Source organism: Bubalus kerabau, chromosome 21 (genome assembly GCF_029407905.1).
Source record: "Bubalus kerabau isolate K-KA32 ecotype Philippines breed swamp buffalo chromosome 21, PCC_UOA_SB_1v2, whole genome shotgun sequence".
Lineage (NCBI taxonomy): Eukaryota > Metazoa > Chordata > Mammalia > Artiodactyla > Bovidae > Bubalus > Bubalus kerabau.
In genome coordinates this window covers 29,628,125-29,651,927 of record NC_073644.1, presented here as the reverse complement: position 1 = coordinate 29,651,927, position 23,803 = coordinate 29,628,125, and the positions used below count along the sequence as shown (strand labels likewise).

Sequence of the window (23,803 nt, the reverse complement as noted above, 5' to 3'; positions counted from 1 at the left end):
AAGGGATGGGGAAAGATGCAGAGCTTCTGTGCTCTCTCCACCCTCCCACCCTTCCTCCCAGGGCCTCCATATGTTCACTAACTTAGCAGCTCTTTGAACCTGTCCTTTTGGATTTTTATGGAGGCTTCATTGGTCTCACCTAGTGGGAGCACCTGCAATGCAGGAGCCTGCAGGAAACATGGGTTTGATCCCTGTGTTGGGAAGATCCCCTGGAGAAGGGCATAGCAACCCACTCCAGTATACTTGCCTGGAAAATCCTGTGGACAGAGAAGCCTGGCGGGCTACAGTCCCTAGGGTTGCAAAGAGTCAGACACAACTGAAGCAATTTAGCACACATGTATGGAGGCTTCATTACATAGGCATAATTGATTAACTCATTGGTCATTGGCAATTGGGGCTGGGACTGATGGTTGCAATCCTCTAATCATAAGGTTAGTTCTCCTGTTAACCAGCCCCCAAATAAGTGCTTTCCAGAAGTCACCTTATTAACATAACTTAGGAATTCCCAAGGGCTTTGGGGAGCTATAAATCAGAAATCCCGGATGAAGACCAAATATATATTTCTTATAAAGTTAACCCTTGAACAGCACAGGTATGAACTGCAGAGGTCCATTTACATGTAGATTTTTTCAATACATATAGTACTATACAAATTAAGTTTGGCTGAATCTGCAAATGTGGAACCAAGAATATAGAAGGTCAACTATGGGACGTGAGCATCTCTGGATCTTGAGTGTCTTTGGTATATACTGAGGCTCCTGGAACCGATGTCACAATACTTTATCCCTAACTTTCTCTTGGCAGCGCTAATTAGCTTGTAAATTATGGTAGTATAGCATAGTGTAAACAGCACAAACTCTGGCATCAGATTATCTGGATTCAAATGCCACTCTGCCACTTAAAAGCTGTGAAATATTGGACAAATTAATTTTCTCTGTGCGTCAACTACTTGATCTGTAAATATGGATAATAATAGTCCCTACCTCATAAAATTGATATGAGGAATAAACAAGTTAGTGTATGTCTGTGAAGTGCTTAAAAGAGTGTGGATAAACATAGTAAATGCTACCTAAATATCTGCTAATATTAGCCATTATTGTCAAACACTGCTTACTTTTTTCTCTTCTTTCTCTCATTACTGGAATATAAGCTCCATGGCAGGGATTTTTGAATATACATTATGCACACATACACATTATCTACCTATCTACTTATCTATCTACCCATCCTTCTCAGTATAGATATTTGCTGCTGCATTCCCAACAACCAGAACAGTGCTGTGCATGTAGAAGGAATTCAATAAATGAGTGTCAAATGGACTTCAGTTGTATTTTGTAGTGGTTGCCTGGTTAGGTGGGATGGTTACCCAATATCCAATCTTTTCAGTCTTTTCCAATAACCTTCAAAATCTGCAGACGAATCCTCCAGACTGCTGGGTGTTATCAGCCTGAGTGTTTGCAGGCTGCAAACTGCAGTTTCACCTTTCAATATATGAATTTTAGTTATCTGTTTTTGCTTCAGTAGCCAGCATTCCCAGGTTCAAAGAAACTTCAGTTAAACTTTTCAGACATTAAACCTCCAGCTACCAAGGAAAAGGAGATATAGTTACCTGACTGAGGGGAGCTAAGAGAGGTTTTAGGTACCTAATAGCTTGCTAAATCCGATTCTTAACCAATGCACTTGTTTTCTGCCCCTTGCTCACCTCTAGACAATTGTGAAGGTTTTCACTATTTCCCAATCCTGGGCTATTCAGTGTCCTGTAGGAACCATAGGCATGCTCTGAGGTTCCTGTGCCTACCCTCCTTGAAAATCCCTGAGGGTCAACCTTGTGCATTCTTCCAAGTCAGCCATCACTCATCAATCTACATTCCAGCATTCAAAATTTTATTGTCTTCTTTCCAGCATTCATTTCTCTCAATTTCTCTTTGTTCTTAAGTATCTATGTCTATAAAAATATCTTGATAGTTCTTTCAGTGAGATTTTAGGAAAGAACAGATGTTAATATGTGAGTTCAAATCACTGTTTAATAAGCTTCTGATCTTTCCATTACAGTAAGTGCTTGACTCTGTCTGCTGATGGAAGTGAGAGGAATGATAAGAAAAAAATTTAATTTCATGAAAAATGATTATGAGTTAATTAGTATATCAGGGCTTTCTAGACAGAGAAAAACCAGTGTGCAGAAATGTGAGCATTTCATAATTTGTTTAAGAAAAGCCATTGCATTTTGGAACACATATCATTTGTTTGATTAAGATCGAGTTATCTTACATTAGCAAAGTTCCTGACAGAGTTTATATATCAGAATATATATAGATATTTTAAGGAGTTTTTTAAGAGATTATTTTAAGAAGATTTGCAAGTCATGGAAACCAAGGTTCTACTTTAAAGTCTTATTTTAGAATATCGAGGGTCAGTCTGATATATATATTTTTAAAAGCATCACAAGCTTATCTAATGTATAAAATTACCAGGATCTGTTCAACTAAATTAGTGTTTAGTAACATCTGTTGAAAATCATCTTTATGATAGTCCCCTGGATGATGGGGCTTCCCTGGTGGCTCAGATGGTAAAAAATCCACCTGCAATGCAGGAGACCTGGTTTGATCCCTGAGTTGGGGAGATCCGCTGGAGAAAGGAACAGCTACCCACTCCAGTATTCTGGCCTGGAGAATTCCATGGACTACTCCACAGGGTCACAAAGACTTGGACATGACTGAATGACTTTCACTTTGCTAAAAGACAAAATGAGTCATTTATGTATCACTTATTCACTTCATGGATATTTTAAAACAATCTTAGTATGCTCCCAGTTGTCGAGGAACTCATTCCCTAGCGAAGGATTATCCTTTAGTATAAAATGGTTAGGACTACATTGTTTGTGACAAAGTAAAGGGACATACATATTTCCTTGTAGGTCTATGATGTGTTCTTTTATCCTAATGTCCAAAATAATAGTAAAACAACAACAAAGAATGAAGTAGAGCAAAGATCTCATGGTGGCCCTGACTTCTATAAGAGATCTTTCTCTTAAACTCAAGCAAGGCACACAGTGTAGAGAACAGAATGATACCTTACCTTTTGGGGATAGCTACATTTACACAACATCCAGCAATGACCAATAGGCATGTTCTTCCAGTCCAGTCTAAAACTGCCATCTTGGATCAAGAATAGGTAGAGCAGGAAGTTTTTTAAAAAAGGGAAGGGCAGTAGCTACAGAGGGAATCTTCCTTTCACCTCCATCTTTCCCTGCAGCAGGACATCTATTATAACTCCCAGTCACCATATCTCTATTTATGAATCTGCTTCCCACACTTCATGAGTTTGAATCAGGAGATAAACATCTGTGCCCTTAATTAACAATTTTAAAACCACAAGTACCCCCAAAATAGCAAAGCTTAATATAGTCTTATTAAGAGTTAACCTACTCCATAATATTACTGCTTCAGCATCTGTTTTGTGTGGCTAATTACTTGAACTGACAGTGGCCTCCCCCAAATCTACCTGCCCTAAAAACAACCCACAGAGTCATAACTAAATGGAGGTTCCTGATATGATTCCCCCAACACCCCTTGTGATAGTCTTCCCTGCCTTCTAACTCCTTTCCCTGTGTGCCCCTTAGACAAGAATATCTTGGAGATTACCAAAACACCACTCTTTCTGGTTTGAACTGACCAGTCTGGCCTTAGGCATGCCACATGTGGGCCTTAATAAAGTCATGTGCCTAAGTTGCTGCGGCTCACTCCCCTGTACCCTACCCTGACCTTCGCACATGACCCCTCAAGAAATGCTATGTTCCTCCTCCAGGACATGTGACTAATTCACTGTTCTATTTCAGTTCCCATGTGGCCTTTTGTTGAACTTCATCATCTGCCACTTTGGGGGTTCCACCTAAAACAAGTTAATATAACAAAGTTACAGCAAGTCCTCAATGTAAAAGCAAATATAATTTAAATGAGTAACTTGGGTGATGACTTTTTTTTTTCAGAGAAAGAAAACAACAGAACCTAATACTCTGGGAAAGATTGGTTCAGCATATCTCATTTGTGGCTTATGTGAAAAGTGAGCCTGCACAATCCCAGATGAGGCACAGTGTTAAGCAGTGCCAGTTCCATCAGTCAAATCAGAGGAACATGGAGAAATATGCAGAGCTGGTTCCTTGCAGCCTGCCAGTATGCCACTGTGAGTGGAGTGACGCAAAACAATAAGCCTTTCCAGTTTTAGCCATATCTGGTCAGAGCTTGAATTCTTCAGCCAAAATCTGCAGCAAGACTTACTTGAGAAGAATTTTGCTGCTGCTGTGTGTAGGACCAGATAAAGACAATTCAAGCATTTAAGGTGCCTTTCTGGTGATGCAGTAAGTTTGTCTATATTAACTGAATGGTTGTGAAATCCTCATTTTGACTTACTCTATGCATACCAAGATGGATCCAAGTCCTCAACTAGCTCTTGAAAATATATTTACTTGAGTAAAACCCCCCATATTTAATTTAAAAAAAAAAGGAAAAAAAAAGCAGTGAGCCTTGTGTGCCTTAGCTCAATAGAACACAATGATCAGTAACATTTAGATAGTGCTTGTTATGAGTCAGCCTTCTTCTCAAATAGATCAATTTTGTAAATTGACTTTGGAAGTAAAGAATTTGAGTATTGATTTATCAATAATTGCCAATGTGTATTCTCTGGAAAGGCTTTCCATTTTCCCAATTTGGAAAAAAAAAAAATAAAAGGATTTGCAAGACCCTTATTGATAATTCCCCAACTTCTCTTTCCAGCTTCATCCATACATATGCCATTAACCACTGACCTCCACCTAGATTTTAAATATTTTTGTGTACCTACACATTCTGCTTTCTCTGTCTCTTACTTTTTCTCTTTGTTGGAACACACTTTGTCTTTCTCTTCCAATGGAAAATTTTAATTCATTTCTAATTCCATTCATGAATTTCATTTCCTAGGGAAATATTTAGCTCCTAAATACATGGTATATCCAGATGAAATATTTGTTTCTGCATACATGAATGACCTCTTCAGTTCAGTCGTGTCTGACTCTTTGCGACCCCATGGACTGCAGCACTCCGGGCCTCCCTGTCCATGGCCAACTCCTGGAGTTTACTCAAACTCATGTTCATTGAGTCGGTGATGCCATCCAACCATCTCATCCTATGTTGTCCCCTTCTCCTGCCTTCAATCTTTCCCAGCATCAGGATCTCTTCCAACGAGTCAGTTCTTCACATAAGGTGGCCAAAGTATTGGAGTTTCAGCTTCAGCATCAGTCCTTCCAATGACCTGTAAATAATGATAAATTGGTTCTCACTTTCCAATATGTAAATTGATTTTGTTCTATCCTTTTACAGAGCCTAGAATAGTAAGAATACTATTGGTTTGTTCTTGTTCCTAGTTGTGATTTGACTGTCCCTACTATTTATTTTCTGTGTATACTTGTCATTGTTTTTAACTAGATATTTTTCCAAAATCTTCCAGTGGACTCCATTGTTTTTCACTATTACAGTTCTTGACAAATATACAATATATGACGTTTCTGGTAGTTTAATCTCACAGTCTTTGAAATACTCTAATAAAGTGATGCCTCCACAATATTTCAAATATTTATTGCTATTCTCAGTGTTCTGCTCTGACCACAGATTTCCAGCTATCTCATGCAGTAATTTCATACATACCTTTTCGTTGTTGTTGTTCAGTCACTAAGTTGTATCCAAGTATCTGCGATCCCTAGCAAGCCAGACTGCTCAGTCCTCCACTATCTCCCAGAGTTTGCTCAAATTCATATCCATTTAAGAGACTTTATGTTTTGAGGCTCCAAAATCACTGCAGATGGTAACTACAGCCATGAAATTAAAAGACTCTTGCTCCTTGGAAGAAAAGCTATGACCAACCTAGACAACATATTTAAAAGCAGAAACATTACTTTACCAACAAAGGTCCATCTAGTCAAAGGTATGGCTTTTCCCGTAGTCATGTATGGATGTGACAGTTGATCTGTAAAGAAAGCTGAGCACTGAAGAATTGATGCTTTTGAACTGTGGTGTTGGAAAAGACTCTTGAGAGTCCCTTGGACTGCAAGGAGATGCATCCAGTCCATCTTAAAGGAAATCAGTTCTGAATATTCATTGGAAGGACTGATGCTGAAGCTGAAACTCCAATAATTTGGGCACCTGATGTGAAGAACCAACTCATTTGAAAAGACCCTGATGCTGGGAAAGAATGAAGGCAGGAGAGAAGGGGACAACAGAGGATGAGATGGTTGAATGGCATCACCAACACAGTGGACATGAGTTTGAGTAGTCTCCAGGAATTGGTGATGGACAGGGAAGCCTGGTGTGCTGCACATGGAGTCACAAAGAGTCAGACACAACTGAGCAACTGAACTGAAGTGAACTGAGTCAGTGATGCTATCTTACCATCTCATCCTCTGCCACCTCCTTCTCCTTTTGCCTTCAGTCTTTACCAGTATCAGGGTCTTTTCCAGTAAGCTGGCTTTTCACATCAGGTAGCCAAAGTATTGGAGCTTCAGCTTCAGCATCAGTCCTTCCAGTGAATATTCAGGGTTGATGTTTTTTTAGGATTGACTAATTTGATCTCCTTACAATCCAAGGGACTCTCAAGAGTCTTCTCCAGCACCACAGTTTGAAAACATCAAGTCTTTGGTGCTCAACCTTCTTTTATGGTCCAACTCTCACATGTGTACACAACTACTAGAAAAACCAGAACTTTTACTATATGGACCTTTGTCAGCAAAATGATGTCTCTGCTTTTTAATATATTGTCTAGGTTTGTTATAACTTGCCTTCCAAGGAGCAAGTGTCTGTTAATTTCATGGCTGCAGTCACTGTCTGCAGTGATTTTGGAGCCTAAGAAAATAAAATCTATCATTGCTTCTACTTTTCACCCTTCTATTTGCCATGAAGTAATGGGACCAGATGCCATGATCTTAGTTTTTTCAATGTTCAGTTTCAAGCCAACTTTTCTCTCTCCTCTTTCACCTTCATCAAGAGGCTCTTTCATATATACTTGTGACAGCTAGTTTTATGTGTCAGCTTGACTAATCAAAGGGATGCTCAGATACCTGGTTGAGCATTATTTCTGAATGTATATGTGAAAATGTTTCTGGAGGAGATTATCATTTGAAATGGTAGACTGAATAAGCCGTTGACTGCCCCCAATGTTAGCAGGCCTCATATAATCCACTGAAGATTTTATGTGTATGTGTACATGTGTGTGTGTGCTCAGTCATGTCCAACTCTTTACAACCCCAAGGACTGAAGCCTGTACCAGGCGCCTCTGTCCACGTGATGCTCCTCTGTCCACGTGATGCTCCAGGCAAGAATGCTGGAGTGGGTTTCCACTTCCTCCTCCAGAGGATCTTTCTGAGCAAGGGATTAAACCCGTATCTCCTGCCTGTGCTTCCTGCATTGGCAGGTGGATTCTTATTCTTTATCACTTGAGCCAACTGGGAAGCCCTCATTGAAGATTGGCATAGAACAAAATGGTGAAGAAAAGTTGAATTCACTCTCTGCCTAACTGTTGAACTGAAATACCCATTTTCTCCTGCCCTTAAAACTCCTGGTCCTCAGGCCTTCCGACTTGGACTGGAATCTACACCACTGTCTCTGATTCTCAGGCCTTCAAACTCATTGGCTTTCCTGGATCTCCGGCTTGCAGACAGGAGAGCATGAGACATTCAGCCTCCATAACCATGTGAGTTAATACTATACACACACACACAAATATGTATCCCCTATTGATTGTGTCTCTCTAGAAAACACTGATTATTACATACATGATGCCATGGCTACAAAAAGTAATTATAATAATGATGAAAATTTCTCTTTGTTGGTTCTGTGAATCAAGCATGCTATTAAGTGCTTTACAGACAGTGTCTCCATAGGTACTAGCCCTGTAGTTTAAACAGAGGATCTATGGAAAAGTGGAGTATATCCATCTCATTCACTATTATGTATTCAGTGAAGAGTGTAGTACCTGGCTCGTGTATTTTATTCCTTTAGATATTTATTTAACAAATAATTAATAGTTATTAAGCCCATTTGCAGATGAAGAAATAGGCACACATATTTTATATAATTTGCTTAAAGGTGGTTACTAAGTGAGAAATCTGTGATTCAAAGCAAAGTATATCTGATTCCATATTGCATGCTTAAATACTATTATAATGTACTTTTCCCTCATCTTTTCATCTGTTTTCTAAGTTAATAAGCCCACTTTAACCTACATTTCCTTCTCTGTTTAAACATGATGTTATTACTTTAATTATTCTTTCTTTGAAATCTTTCATTTCTCCTTGTCTAATTAATGTTTATAGGATAAATGAAGAAATGAACAAAGACCTATATGTCATTCTAAGAATGCATAGTCTGATTCTATAAAACAAATAAGACATAAACCATTGCTAGTCAGTAATTAATTATTATGTTTATTGCTTTAAATACATCAGGGCAGAGCAGTATGCAAAGCATGGTGATGAAATTTGCAGATCAGAAGAGAGAAAGTGCAAAGATACCATGGTGTGAACTACTTGCAGGCATAAGAAGAGTGTGCAAATAATATTATAAATAATATTAGAGATTCCTCATTATACAGCAAGAAAATTCAAGAGTTTTGACCATGCTTTTGATGCAGAGGATGCAGTGTTTATTGGACACTCTAATAAAATTTTAAATGGCCAACCTACTCACATATTTAGCATTTCATACCAACACAAGGCATAAGGACTGTATTTATAGCAAGATTACCTTAAATATTTGACTTCATGACAGTGTCAAAGGCAGTAAATCACCCACATCATTAAACGTTGCACCTGATGGTTAGTTTTAAGTTCCAATGTCCAATCAAATACTGATGTAGAGATTTTGTAGATATGATTAAATTACCAGTTGACTTTAAGGAAAGAAGAATATCCTAGATAAACTCCGTGGGCCTAATTCAATCAGTTGACAAACTGTGAGACTAAACTAGGCTTTCCTTAAGAAATTTTACCTGTGAATAACAGCTTCCATTCCCTTGTGCTCAGGAGTTTCAGCCTCCCCTTCCTGGAGGCATTCCTTAAATTTCAGAATTGCTTCACCAGCCCTGACAATCTCTTAAGTCTATTCCTTGCAATAAATCTCTTAATACAAACATCCTACTGCTTCTATTTGTCTGGTAGAACTCTGATTGATACAATGCCGTATGCTTTTGTATTAAAAATGATGAAGCTGTGTGCATGTGTGTGTTTGTGTATTTGTATTCATACATAATGCTCATCATCTGAAAAATTATTATCAAAGCTTTCCTGTTTTGTAAAGTTCAGGGCTAGGCTATGAACTGGAGTAAATATAAATTTAGTCTTCTTATCTTTATAATACATGCAAGTTGAGGGTTTGTCAATATTCTAGTATAGTCTTTTGAACACTTATCAGTCAGAATTGGCAGTTTTGACAGACCAACTATTAGCTGAATACCAAATGCAGAAGCAGTAACCATCATTTTTAGACAGGTTATTACTTTGAGATGATTACTATTTAAGATAACTTCCTCCATATATTTAATTCACACTTTCTACCATTTCAGCTGTGAAGTGCTTTGATGTAAACTGTATCTGTATGCAGTATATGTAATATTAATGCTTTTAGTAAGTATGCCTTTGTAGTCAAGGGGTTTTTGATTATTCTTAATACATCAAGGTATGAGATACACTGCAGTCTGTTTATGTTGATATTATATTAATACTTTAACATTGCCAATGGAAATTTTTACAGAATTTGATGATTACTTAGGCATAAAATGTGTTTCTTAAATTATTCCTTCAGAATCCATTTCAAGGGTCATTTTAATTCAAAATTCAAACAATATCAAGCTTTTTCAATAATCATGGGTATAGCTTTTCTGCCTAAGAGTAGAAAAAGCTTACAACAAATTTTATTGAAAAGAGGGCTGTAGAAAAAATAGGTACAAGAACTGCAGACACATATATACACATACATAGAGTGGAACTATTTCTACATCATTACATATGCATAGGCTTGATTCACCCTTGTTCCGAGTTTGTATTCTTAAGCAAAAGATGAGAATAAACTCATCAGCTAGTGAAAAAGTACATTTGCATGATACGAAATCCTACAACTCATTATAGTTTTTCTAATCAACTCATCTGAATAAGATATGATGGTGATGATGATGATGATGATGAAAATGAAGATATGAGAGCAATAACTATTTTTGCATAGTAAGGCTAGTCTATAAGGGTATAGTCCAATTAGATGAAACAGAAACATTTACCCCATATGATTTATTTATCTCCACAGCTGCATGATGTCAATGAGAATCAGAAATGCCAATTTTATTGTTTGTTCACAATTTTGGACTGCTTCTAGTGATTGGAACTAGAATCTTATTTTCCCCCAGGCAAGCTAAGATAGTACTCAAGAATAAAGTGAAAAACAATAGACAGTTTCTCAGTATATTTCAGAACTATATTAATTTATGAATTACTAGTTACTAAATTATATTGGCAACTTTTATAAAAGAAGAAAGAAAAGGTTGTATCATGAAAACATATTCAAAACAGTAACAGATGTTCCTAATAAAAAGCAATATGAATTACTATACTAAGTAAAGAAAAAAAATTAAATATATAGTAGTATAAAAATGTTTTTTAAAGATGCCTTTATTTAAATTAATATCAATCACCATCCTTTAAAACCAGAAATCCAAGCAAGATACTAAGTATTTGAAGTAGAAAATTATAACGAACCACTGCATCATAATAATTATTCAGATTCTAAGACCACACTATATCTTACTACATTTAACCTAAATTTAATAAAAAGAAAAAAAGAATAAACTAAGCAGTTAGATTTTTCTTTTTTAAAAGCATCATTACATTTGGATAATTATCTCCTGCCCTTCAAATAAAAGGATGCAATTGAATTCAGTGATCATGTGGGTAGATGGGTAAGGGGATGACAGGATGGGTGAGAGGTGAAAAAAGAGCTCCTAAATGCAGAGATAGGGGATAAATGCAGTGTTATATTCAAAAGAGCAATGAGGATATTACTCCACTAATAAATCTTTGCTCTATGTCAGTAATAATCATCAGAAAATTAATTCATGGGGAAAAACTTAGAAGATGTTTCATGGGAGCATCCTAGATCCACTTGAAGAAGGGCATATAACCAAATTCCAGGCAAGTGCAGGGTTGGGAACGTTTCTTGATTTAGGATGAAGAGCACAGACACCTCTATCAGCTGAATAGCACTTCACAATAGGAAATTGGATCATGAAGAGTTCTTTTAGGCCTAGTGGGGAGTTTAGATTCATCCCAAACATACAGCTTATTTGTAAAAGGCAGTGGTGCTTTATGAGAAAAGATTATGTTAAATCAAAAGGACTGGGGTTTAATTCTTATTAAAATACATATTTATTGTATTTGTTGTGTGCATTTAGGCAAGGAAAACCCCAAATCCACAGGCAATCTTGTCCAGTAACAAGTAGTAAGCAGCAGCTACAAAATTCTAATCCCACAAATTCATCATCCAGTGACCCTGCTAAGAGAAGTCTAAAGCTTACTAGCAGAAAACTAAAGACATTTTTCAAAGATGAAATTACACTCCTCAGCCTGGGGCTTCCCCAGTAGCTCAGCAGTAAAAAAAATCTGCCTGCAATGCAGGAGACGCTGGTTTGATCTCTGGGTTGGGAAGATCACCTGGAGAAGGGAACAACTACGAACTCCAGTATTCTTGCCTAGAAAACTCCATGGACAGAGGAGCCTGGTGGGCTACAATCCATAGGGTCACAAAGAGTCAAAGCAGAGAATTTAGTATTTCTGTTGAAGTCAATACAGATAATTCTAACTAATTTGGAATGAAATTTTTATAGCATTGTTATCTTTATAATATTGAGTTTTCCTGTATATATTGTGATATATCTGTCCATTTTTTTTCTACTTTGAAATTTTGATTTGTATTTTTTTGGGAAAATTTTGAACATCTTTTAAGATTTATTATTTTTAGCTATTGTAGACTTCTTTTAATTAAGTATTTACATTGAGATGATTATTAACTCACGTGCAGTTGTATGGAATAATACAAGAACCTCACATAAACTTTATTGAATTATCCCTAGTGAGAACATGTAACAAACTATAGTATGATATCATAACAAAGATCCATCTAGTCAAAGCTATGGTTTTTCCAGTAGTCATATGTAGATGTGTGAGCTGGACTATAAGAAAGCTGAGTGCTAAAGAACTGATGCTTTTGAAGTGTGGTGTCGGAGAAGACTCTTGAGAGTCCCTTGAACTGCAAGGAGATCCAACTAGTCCATCCTATAGAACAGTCTTATGGACTCTGTGGGAGAGGGAGAGGGTGGGAAGATTTGGGAGAATGGCATTGAAACATGTAAAATATCATGTATGAAACGAGTTGCCTGTCCAGGTTCGATGCAGGATACTGGATGCTTGGGGCTGGTGCACTGGGACGACCCAGAGGGATGGTATGGGGAGGGAGGAGGGAGGAGGGTTCAGGATGGGGAACACATGTATACCTGTGGTGGATTCATTTTGATATTTGGCAAAACTAATACAATTATGTAAAGTTTAAAAATAAAATAAAATTTAAAAAAAATAAAATAAAGAGAAAAAAAAATAAAGAAAATCAGTCCTGAATATTCATTGGAAGGACTGATGCTGAAGCTGAAACTCCAATACCTTGGCCACCTGATGCAAAGAACTGACTCATTGGAAAAGACCCTGATGCTGGGAAAGATAAAAGGCAAGAGGAGAAGGGGATGACAGAGGATGAGATGGTTGGATGGCATCACCGACTCGATGGACAAGAGTCTGAGCAAGCTCCAGTTGGTAATGGACAGGGAAGCCTGGTGTGCTGCAGTCCATGGGGTCACAAAGAGTTGGACAAAATTGAATGACTGAACTGATACTGATCATAACCAGGATGCTAAGTTGCTTCAGTCATGTCCAACTCTGTGCAACGCCATAGACGGCAGCCCACCAGGCTCCCCTGTCCCTGGGATTCTCCAGGCAAGAACACTGCAGTGGGTTGCCATTTCCTTCTCCAATGCATAAAAGTGAAAAGTGAAAGTGAAGTCACTCAGTCATTTCTGACTCTTCGCGACCCCATGGACCGCAGCCCACCAGGCTCCTCCATCCATGGGATTTTCCAGGCAAGAGTACTGGAGTGGGGTGCCATTGCATAACCAGGATACTGACATTGAAAAAGTCAAGATAAGAATAGTACATCACCTTAACAATTCCTGTGTCACTTTCATCGCCACATCCAACTCACATAACACACACTCTACCCTCTGTCGACTACGAATATGTTCTGTATTCTTAATAATTTTTTCATTTCAAGAATATTGTATAAACAGAATCATGGAATAGATACAACTTCATCATAGTATGTTATCTTTTTTATAACTTGCTGCATTTGCCAACACTCCGAGTAGAATATTATTTCTGTTCCAGAGAAGTACAGGTTATTTTTCTTTTTTTATTAGTCCTTACTTGGTTTTGAAATTAAAGTTTTATTATTCTCAAAGAGTACTTTGCAAGTGCTTTCTAATTTTCTCTACTCTAAATGCATTTGCATACATTGAGCTTATGTTTATTAAATACTTAATAGAATTACTTTATAAAACCATTTTGGGAACATTAAATTTAGATGTACTTTCCTTAATGGTTATGAATCTTTTGGGTTTTCTATTTCTTTCAGAGTCAATTCTGATATATTACATATTTCTACAGGTATAATTCTCCAAATAATTTTCAAAATTTATTGGTTCCAAAATATCCATAAATTTCTCTTATTAGCAATAAAACTTTGTATTTTGATATAACACACATACAGAAAAGTATATAAAGCATGAGTATAGCTTAATGATTTCTCAACAGGCAAATACATTGATATTCAGAACCCACATGAAAATCAATACCATTTCTAGCACCTGAGAACCCAATATATATATTTAGTTTAACAATGATAAACCCTCTTTCCTAGAAAAGTATAGTACTCCAAATTTTGTGATAATCACTTTTTCTCTTATGCTCCTAATTAATTAATTGAGAATTCTGACCCTTAACACTTTCAAATATTATAGTTTATGGATGCCTATTTTTAAGCTTTATATATATGAGAATAAACAGTATTGTTTGTCTCTGACTTCTTTTGTTCAAGATTACTTTTGAAAAATTGAATTATATTGCAAAAATTGATTCATATTCAATTATATATAGGATTTCATTTTATGAATTTGGAAAATTTATTTATCTGTTCAAATATTGATCACAGTTTAAAGTTTGTTTTGTTTTGTTTTCCACAGTGATTGACTATGTCAAGAAAGAATTAAGTAACTCCTAATTTTATCACTTCAGTCAGTTCAGTTCAGTTGTTTAGTCATGTCCGACTCTTTACAACCCCATGGATTACAGCATGCCAGGCCTCCTTGTCCATTACCAACTCCTGGAGTTTACTCAAATTCATGTCCATTGAGTCGGTGATGCCATCCAACAATTTCATCTTCTATTGTCCTCTTCTCCCAACTTCAATCTTTCCCAGATTCAGGGTCTTTTCCAATGACTCAGTTCTTTGCATCAGGTGGCCAAACTATTGCAGTTTCAGCTTCAACATCAGTCCTTCCAATGACTATTCAGGACTGATTTCCTTTAGGATGGACTGGTTGGATCTCCTTGCAGTCCAAGAGACTCTCAAGAGTCTTCTTCAACACCACAGTTCAAAAGCATCAATTCTTCAACACTCAGCTTTTTTCATAGTCCAACTCTCACATCCATACATGACTACTGGAAAAACCATACCTTTGACTACACAGACCTTTGTTGGCAAAGTAATGTCTCTGCTTTCTAATATGCTGTCTAGATTGGTCATAACTTTTCTTCCAAGGAGCAAGCATCTTTTAATTTCATGGCTGAAGTCACCATCTGCAGTGATTTTGGAGCCTAAAATAATAAGGTCTGTCACTGTTTCCATTGCTTACCCATCTTTTTGTCAAGAAGTGATGGGACTAGAATGATCTCTGTTCGTTTCCAAGGCAAACCATTCAATATCACAGTAATCCAAGTCTATGCCCCAACCAGTAATGCTAGATCAACCAGTAACACTAGACCATTCAGGTATGACCTAAATCAAATCCCTTATGATAATACAATGGAAGTGAGAAATAGATTTAAGGGCCTAGATCTGATAGATAGAGTGCCTGATGAACTACGGAATGAGGTTCGTGACATTGTACAGGAGGCAGGGATCAAGACCATCTCCATAGAAAAGAAATGCAAAAAAGCAAAATGGCTGTCTGGGGAGGCCTTACAAATAGCTGTGAAAAGAAGAGAAGTGAAAAGCAAAGGAGAAAAAGAAAGATATAAACATCTGAATGCAGAGTTCCAAAGAATAGCAAGAAGCGATATGAAAGCCTTCTTCAGTGATCAATGCAAAAAATAGAGGAAAACAATAGAATAGGAAAGACTAGGGATCTCTTCAAGAAAATCAGAGATACCAAAGGAACATTTCATGCAAAGATGGGCTCAATAAAGGACAGAAATGGTATGGACCTAACAGAAGCAGAAGATATTAAGAAGAGATGGCAAGAATACACAGAAGAACTGTACAAAAAAGATCTTCACGACCCAGATAATCATGATGGTGTGATCACTGACCTAGAGCCAGACGTCCTGGAATGTGAAGTCAAGTGGGCCTTAGAAAGCATCACTACGAACAAAGCTAGTGGAGGTGATGGAATTCCAGTTGAGCTATTCCAAATCCTGACGGATGATGCTGTGAAAGTGCTGCACTCAATATGCCAGCAAATTTGGAAAACTCAGCAGTGGCCACAGGACTGGAAAAGGTCAGTTTTCATTCCAATCCCAAAGAAAGGCAATGCCAAAGAATGCTCAAACTACCACACAATTGCACTCATCTCACACGCTACTAAAGTAATGCTCAAAATTCTCCAAGCCAGCCTTCAGCAATATGTGAACCGTGAACTTCCTGATGTTCAAGCTGGCTTTAGAAAAGGCAGAGGAACTAGAGATCAAATTGCCAACATCCGCTGGATCATGGAAAAAGCAAGAGAGTTCCAGAAAAACATCTATTTCTGCTTTCTTGACTATGCTAAACCTTTGACTGTGTGTATCACAATAAACTGTGGAAAATTCTTCAAGAGATGGGAATACCAGACCACCTGATCTGCCTCTTGAGAAATTTGTATGCAGGTCAGGAAGCAACAGTTAGAACTGGACATGGAACAACAGACTGGTTCCAAATAGGAAAAGGAGTTCGTCAAGGCTGTATATTGTCACCCTGTTTATTTAACTTCTATGCAGAGTACATCATGAGAAACGCTGGACTGGAAGAAACACAAGCTGGAATCAAGATTGCCGGGAGAAATATCAATAACCTCAGATATGCAGATGACACCACCCTTATGGCAGAAAGTGAAGAGGAACTCAAAGGCCTCTTGATGAAAGTGAAAGAAGAGAGTGAAAAAGTTGGCTTAAAGCTCAACATTCAGAAAACAAAGATCATGGCATCCGGTCCCATCACTTCATGGGAAATAGATGGGGAAACAGTGGAAACAGTGTCAGACTTTATTTTTCTGGGCTCCAAAATCACTGCAGATGGTGACTGCAGCCATGAAATTAAAAGATGCTTACTCCTTGGAAGGAAAGTTATGACCAACCTAGATAGCATATTGAAAAGCAGAGACATTACTTTGCCAACAAAGGTTCATCTAGTCAAGGCTATGGTTTTTCCTGTGGTCATGTATGGATGTGAGAGTTGGACTGTGAAGAAGGCTGAGTGCCGAAGAATTGATGCTTTTGAACTGTGGTGTTGGAGAAGACTCTTGAGAGTCCCTTGGACTGCAAGGAGATCCAATCAGTCTATTCTGAAGAAGATCAGCCCTGGGATTTCTTTGGAAGGAATGATGCTAAAGCTGAAACTCCAGTACTTTGGCCACCTCATGCGAAGAGTTGACTCATTGGAAAAGACTCTGATGTTGGGAGGGATTGGGGGCAAGAGGAGAAGGGGATGGCAGAGGATGAGATGGCTGGATAGCATTACTGACTCAATGGAAGTGAGTCTGAGTGAACTCCAGGAGTTGGTGACGGACAGGGAGGCCTGGCGTGCTGTGATTCATGGGGTCGCAAAGAGTCGGACACAAATGAGCAACTGATCTGATCTGATCTGATGGGACCAGATGCCATAATCTTAGTTTTCTGAATGTTGAGCTTTAAGCCAGCTTTTTCACTCTCTTCTTTCACTTTCATCAAGAGGCTCTTTAGTTCTTCTTTGCTTTCTGCCATAAGGGTGATGTCACCTGCATATCTACGATTATTGATATTTCTCTCCTGGCAATCTTGGTTCTAGTTTGTGCTTCATCCATCCCAGTGTTTCTCATGATGTATTCTACATATAAGTTAAATAAGCAGGGTGACAATATACAGCCCTGATGTACTCCTTTTCTGATTTGGAACCAGTCTGTTGTTACATGTCCAGTTTTAAATGTTTCTTCCTGACCTGCATACAGATTTCTCAGGAGGCAGGTCAGGTGGTATGGTATTCCCATCTCTTTCTGAATTTTCCACAGTTTCTTGTGACCCATACAGTCAAAGGCTTTGGTATAGTCAAGAAAGCAGAAATAGATGTTTTCCTGGAACTCACTTGCTTTTTCAATGATCCAACGGATGTTGGCAACTTGATCTCTGGTTCCTCTGTCTTTTATAAATCCAGCTTGAACATCTGGAAGTTCACAGTTCACATACTATTGAAGACTGCTTAAAGGATTTTGAGCGTTACTTTGCTAGCATGTGAAATGAGTGCAATTGTGCGGTAGTTTGAGCATTCTTTGGCATTGCCTTTCTTTGGGATGGGAATGAAAACTGACCTTTTCCAGTCCTGTGGCCACTGCTGAGTTTTTCAAGTTTGCTGTCATATTGAGTGCAGCACTTTCACAGAATCATCTTTTTAGGATTTGAAATAGCTCAACTGGAATTCCATCACCTCCACTAGCTTTGTGCATAGTGATGTTTCTAAGGCCCACTTGACTTCGCATTCCAGGATGTCTGGCTCTAGGAGAGTGATCACACCATTGTGATTATCTGGTACGTGAAGATCTTTTTTTGTAGTACTTCTTTGCATTCATGCCACCTCTTAATATCTTCTGCTTCTGTTAGGCCCATACCACTTCTGTCCTTTATTGTGCCCAACTTTGCATGAAATATTCCCTTGGTATCTCTAATTTTCTTGAAGAGATCTCTAGTCTTTCCCATTCTATTGTTTTCCTCTATTTCTTTGCACTGATCACTGAGGAAGGCTTTCATATCTCTATTTGCTATTCTTTGGAACTGTGCATTCAACCGTGTATATCTTTCCTTTTCTCTTTTGCTTTTCACTTCTCTTCTTTTCACAGCTATTTGTAAGGCCTCCTCAGACAGCCATTTTGCATTTTTGCGTTTCTTTTTCTTGGGGATGGTCTTGATCTCCTGTACAATGTCATGAACCTCCATCCATAGTTCTTCAGGCACCCTGTCTATCAGATCTAATCCCTTGACTCTATTTCTCACTTCCACTTTATACTCGTAAGGAATTTAATTTAGCTAGATCTGAATAGTCTAGTGGTTTTCCCTACTTTCTTCAATTTAGGTCTGAATTTGACATTAAGGAGTTCATGATCTCAGCCACAGTCTGCTCCCGGTCTTGTTTTTGCTGACTGTATAGAGCTTCTCCAACTTTGGCTGCAAAGAATATAATCAATCTGATTTCAGTGTTGGCCATCTGGTGATGTCCCTGTGTAGAGTTCTCTTGTGTTGCTGGAAGAGGGTGTTTGCTATGACCAGTGTATTCTCTTGGCAAAACTCTATTAGCCTTTGCCCTGCTTCATTCTGTACTCCAAGGTCAAATTTGCCTGTTACTCCAGGTATTTCTTGACTTCCTACTTTTGCATTCCAGTCCCATATGATGAAAAGGACATCTTTTTGGTGTGTTAGTTCTAGAAGGTCTTGTAGGTCTTCATAGGATCGTTCAACTTCAGCTTCTTCAGCAGTACTGGTCCAGCCATAGACTTGGATTACTCTGATATTGAACGGTTTGCCTTGGAAACGAACAGAGATCATTCTGTCGTTTTTGAGATTGCATCCAAGTACTGCATTTTGGACTCTTTTGTTGACTTCAATGACTACTCCATTTCTTCTAAGGGATTCTCACCCACATTAGTGGATATAATGGTCATCTGATTTAAATTCACCCATTCCAGTCCATTTTAGTTCACTGATTCCTAAAATGGGGTGCCATCTCTTGTTTAACCACTTTCAAATTGCTTTGATTCATGGACCAAACATTCCAGGTTCCTATGCAATATTGTTCTTTACAACATTGGACTTTACTTCCATCACCAGTCACATACACAACTGGGTGTTCTTGCTTTGGCTCCGTCTCTTCATTCTTTCTTGAGTTATTTCTCAACTGATCTCCAGTAGTATACTGGGCACCTACTGACCTGGGGGGTTCAGTGTCCTATCTTTTTGCCTTTTCATGCTGTTCGTGGGGTTCTCAAGGCAAGAATACTGAAGTAGTTTGCCATTTCCTTCTCTTCTGGAGAATTTTCTCACTTACTCATGGTTTAACTGCTCACTTAAATTTTCTCTAAATTGCTCCATAAAATATGGAAAGCAACACCTATTTCATAGCTCATATTGATTAAATAAGGTACTCATAATGTAAAATAGTCTTCCTTTTCATTATTATAATGTACTGTCCTCCTTTACATACTCACTGTTTAAGTATATAATCTTTTGAAGAATTCTGGAATATTTTCTCCTTTATAATTTGACTTTTAAAATGCATATGTTGCTATAAGGTTTGATGCATAAAGCAATCTATAATGTAATATAATACCCACTTATTTCCATTGAAATATAATTTTTCAAATGACTGCAAAATTAACCACACTTTTACATTTTCAGTACTTTACAATGTTGGTAGAATATGAAAATCAAATGCTTTAAAATATTTTTCTCCTTGGAGTCTCCAGATATACAAATTTTCAAATCATTTCTGTCTTTGAAATCTATTTTTCTACAAATGATTTAACATATCCAACTCTGAACAGTTTTCCTGTCTTTGGGAATTCTTATTTGCCTCAAGTCTGCATCACTCCACATCTTCTCTGTCACACAAAACAAACATGTAACCAGTAAAAATTCTGTATACTCTATGTAAATGCAATTTCAAGACTAGTTTTCCAGATCTAGAGTGACCACATAACTCATTTTGCCTGGAATATTCCCCATTTATATCTGTTGTCCAGGGGTTATTACTAATAGTCTAACTACTATTGAATCTCCCAGTTAGAATAATATAATTATAAGGTTACCTTCCCCATTTCTCCTTCTTACTAATTTTCTGGTGGCAAACTTACTGTTTCACTAAAGTGAAATTGCTCGTTTATTCTGTGTTCTTTACACAGATTTAAGCAGCTTCCTCTTGCTACATGAAATAAATCTGAAGTAATAGATTTTAATTATATGTTTCAATACATTAAGAAATAGTTAAGTTCTTCAAATATTTTATAAGATAGGTCAGCAGGTTTTATTAGTTTCCATTATCCAGGTTAAAAAATGAGTGACCGATTAACTGAGTGACTGTTGCCCTAGTTCAAGACAGAAAATAGAAAAACTAAAATCTCATTTTCTGATTTTTGGTTCATTGCTCTTTCTACTAAAGATCAAGCAGCAAATATAACGTTTGTATATAATTGACTCAATGAATAGGCATTATGCAGACTTACAGGGAAAGCTACTCTTAAAGAGAAAAGAAAAAAGAGTTCTCACCTAGTTGCATCAATTATATTTGGTAAAATGAGCAGAAATATCAGTACTTTTCTTTATTTTTAGAGTTTTTTTATATGTTAACATTAGAAGATTGACAAAGATTTAACCACATGAGCCACTCTAAAAGAAGATTGCATTCTCCCATGATAAGGGTAATGAACATACTTTATGATGCAATAGAATATTTGATTAAGCAAAGGTAGTTTTTCCACCAAATTAATTCATCAATAACACTTATTTACTCACATGCTGCCTCCTGTGTGGTAGTACCAGTCTTGGCTATGTCTACAGCTACTTGCTCCAAGGTTCTGCCTTCCTATATCCCAAGGCATATTTCTTTAATTTTCATGCAACTTAATTTGTTACTATTATGATCTGTCTGAAAATGTTCACCTTCTCATCTCCTCATGTTTCCTTTCCTCTTATCTTTCATTCTTTACAATTGGTTTTTCGCCAAAGAAGGTAGAAGGTTTCACTTCCACACTTTGCTGGTGATAGGAAGGTTCTGCTCCTATGAACTAATTGGATTATATGACTCTTGAAAGTTACTCCTGCATGCTTTATTGGGGATGGGCACATATTATAAGAAAGATGAAAAATACAGAAGTAAAGTATATAATTGACAGATAAAATGTAGAATGCATAGTTAACCTTAGTTGTTGATAAATAACAAAAATTTTTTTAGTGCAAATTCTGAATATTACATGGGGCATATTTATGTAAAAAATAATTTTTTTGTTTATCTTGACTTCAAATTTAACCTAGTGCTCTGTATTTTTTTTTAATTTTATTTTATTTTTAAATTTTACATAATTGTATTAGTTTTGCCAAATATCAAAATGAATCCGCCACAGGTATACATGTGTTCCCCATCCTGAGTCTGGCAACCCCCAAAATGAGGAAGGTGGTTAGAGGGCTCATATCGTTACCCTGATTTCTGGAAAAGAATACAACATAAAAATTAGAATAGTGGAGATAGCCAATTATCCTTTTTGTACCTTTTCTTCTTTCTGCTGTTTACTTTTTCTCTTCCTCCTTTTCCTTCCACTTTCCATCTCTCTTAAGGAGCACTAATAGTGGTAATATTAGTCGTAGTAATAGTGATGGGAGTACTGGTGGCAGTAATGGTACTAGCAGTACTAATAATATTACTCTTTGTATAATGCTTTCACATGCATCGTCTTACTTGATCTTTAGTGACTTAAGTATTTTCCCATGTAGATACTGAGAATGGGGAAGAAGGAAAAAAATCACAGAGATCCATTTAATATATTTCTCTCCTTAGACATATTCTTACTGTGAAAGTAGTACCTTTCTAAGTAGGGCAGGTAAAATGAAATTGAAACATAATCCAGATTAATTCAAAGCCCAAAGCTTCTGACTACTGAGTAAAGTTGTACTGGGGCTTCACTTTTAGGTGAGTTGCTATATTGACTTTGTTCATTGAATGAAAGGATTTTAATTAAATGTATTTACCTTGGCAAAATCTAGAGGAAATTAAGCAGACTATTCTGACAACTCTGTATTAATGAACTGAAGGAGAAAAGTGAGGCAAAAGTTATAATGTTACAGTACTTTTCCACTTGTTGGTCTTTTAATTTTAGTGATACAGGTTATAGTATATGTTGAATAGTGAAGTGGGTTGCCATTTTCTTACCCAGGGATCTTCCCAACCCAGGGAATGAATCCATATTTCCTGTGTCTCCTGCATTGCAGGCAGATTCTTTACAGCTGAGCCATTGGGGAAGCCCAATAGAGTAGTAGTTTTAAACATTTGGTCTTAAGTAATATTTCTAGAACATAAAAGTGATTGAGAACCATCATGTGAAACATCTTATTGGATACTGTGCCATAGTGACTTTTTTAAATGTGATATAGCATTTTGTTTTTGTAATAATTTGTATTGTCTAGTAATCTATCATCCTATAGTTAATTTTTTATGCAAAATTTATGTTCAGCATTGTAATAGATGGCTAACAAAAATTTCATTTTTATCTTCCAATATACCTCAAAGGAAGATATCACCCTTAATTTATGAAGAAAGGTTGATCTTATAGTGTATTAGTAAGTGGCTGAAAGTCACTCATCTGTATAGTTGTAAAGCAAGTATTTGGACATACATTTTTTTTTACCATTGAGTATAATGACATACAATAAGCTTTCCATCTTTAAAGGGTACAATTAACTTTTGACAAATGTATATACCCATGGGAAAAAATCACTGCAATCAAGATAATGTACATATTCATCATCCTTGAACATTTCCTTTTGCCCCTTTTAATCTACTCCTCCACCCTTTCTAGTCACTCTTCTTGTCCCCAGGAAATTGCTGATTTGTTTCATGTTACTAGAGATTAATTTGCATTTGCTAGAATTTCATAAAAATGGAATCATACAAAATATGCAATATCTTTTTCTGGCTTCTTTCACTCAGAAGAATTATTTTAAGATATATCCATTATATTTTAAGACATAATTGTTCTTATCGATGATTTTTGCTTCATATTGCTAAGCTGTATTGCACCATATCAATATACCACAAATGTTTACCCAGAATCAGTTACTATGTATTTGTATTATTTCCGGTTTGATGGCTATTACAAATAAACGGCTAAGAACATTTGAGTATGTCTTTTAATTGGGACTTCCCTAGTGGCTCAGATGGTAAAGCGTCTACCTACGATGCGGGAGACACGGGTTCATTCCCTGGGTCGGGAAGATCTCCTGGAGAAGGAAATGGCAACTCACTCCAGTATTCTTGCCTGGAGAATCCCATGGACGGAGGAGCCTGGTAGCTACAGTCCGTGGGGTCACAAAGAGTCGGACGCGACTGAGCGACCTCACTTTCACTTTGTGTTTAGATCTCAGGTGGCTCAGACGGTAGAGCGTCTGCCTACAATGCAGGAGACCCAGGTTCAATCCCTGGGTCGGGAA

General features: G+C 37.2%; 1 non-coding gene across 1 annotated transcript; it reads left to right on the top strand.

Annotated features, from left to right (window-relative positions):
• The first annotated feature begins 23,731 nt into the window (after positions 1-23,731).
• TRNAC-ACA (transfer RNA cysteine (anticodon ACA)) lies at positions 23,732-23,803 on the top strand. Its single transcript has one exon. It is a non-coding gene; the product is annotated as a tRNA-Cys (tRNA).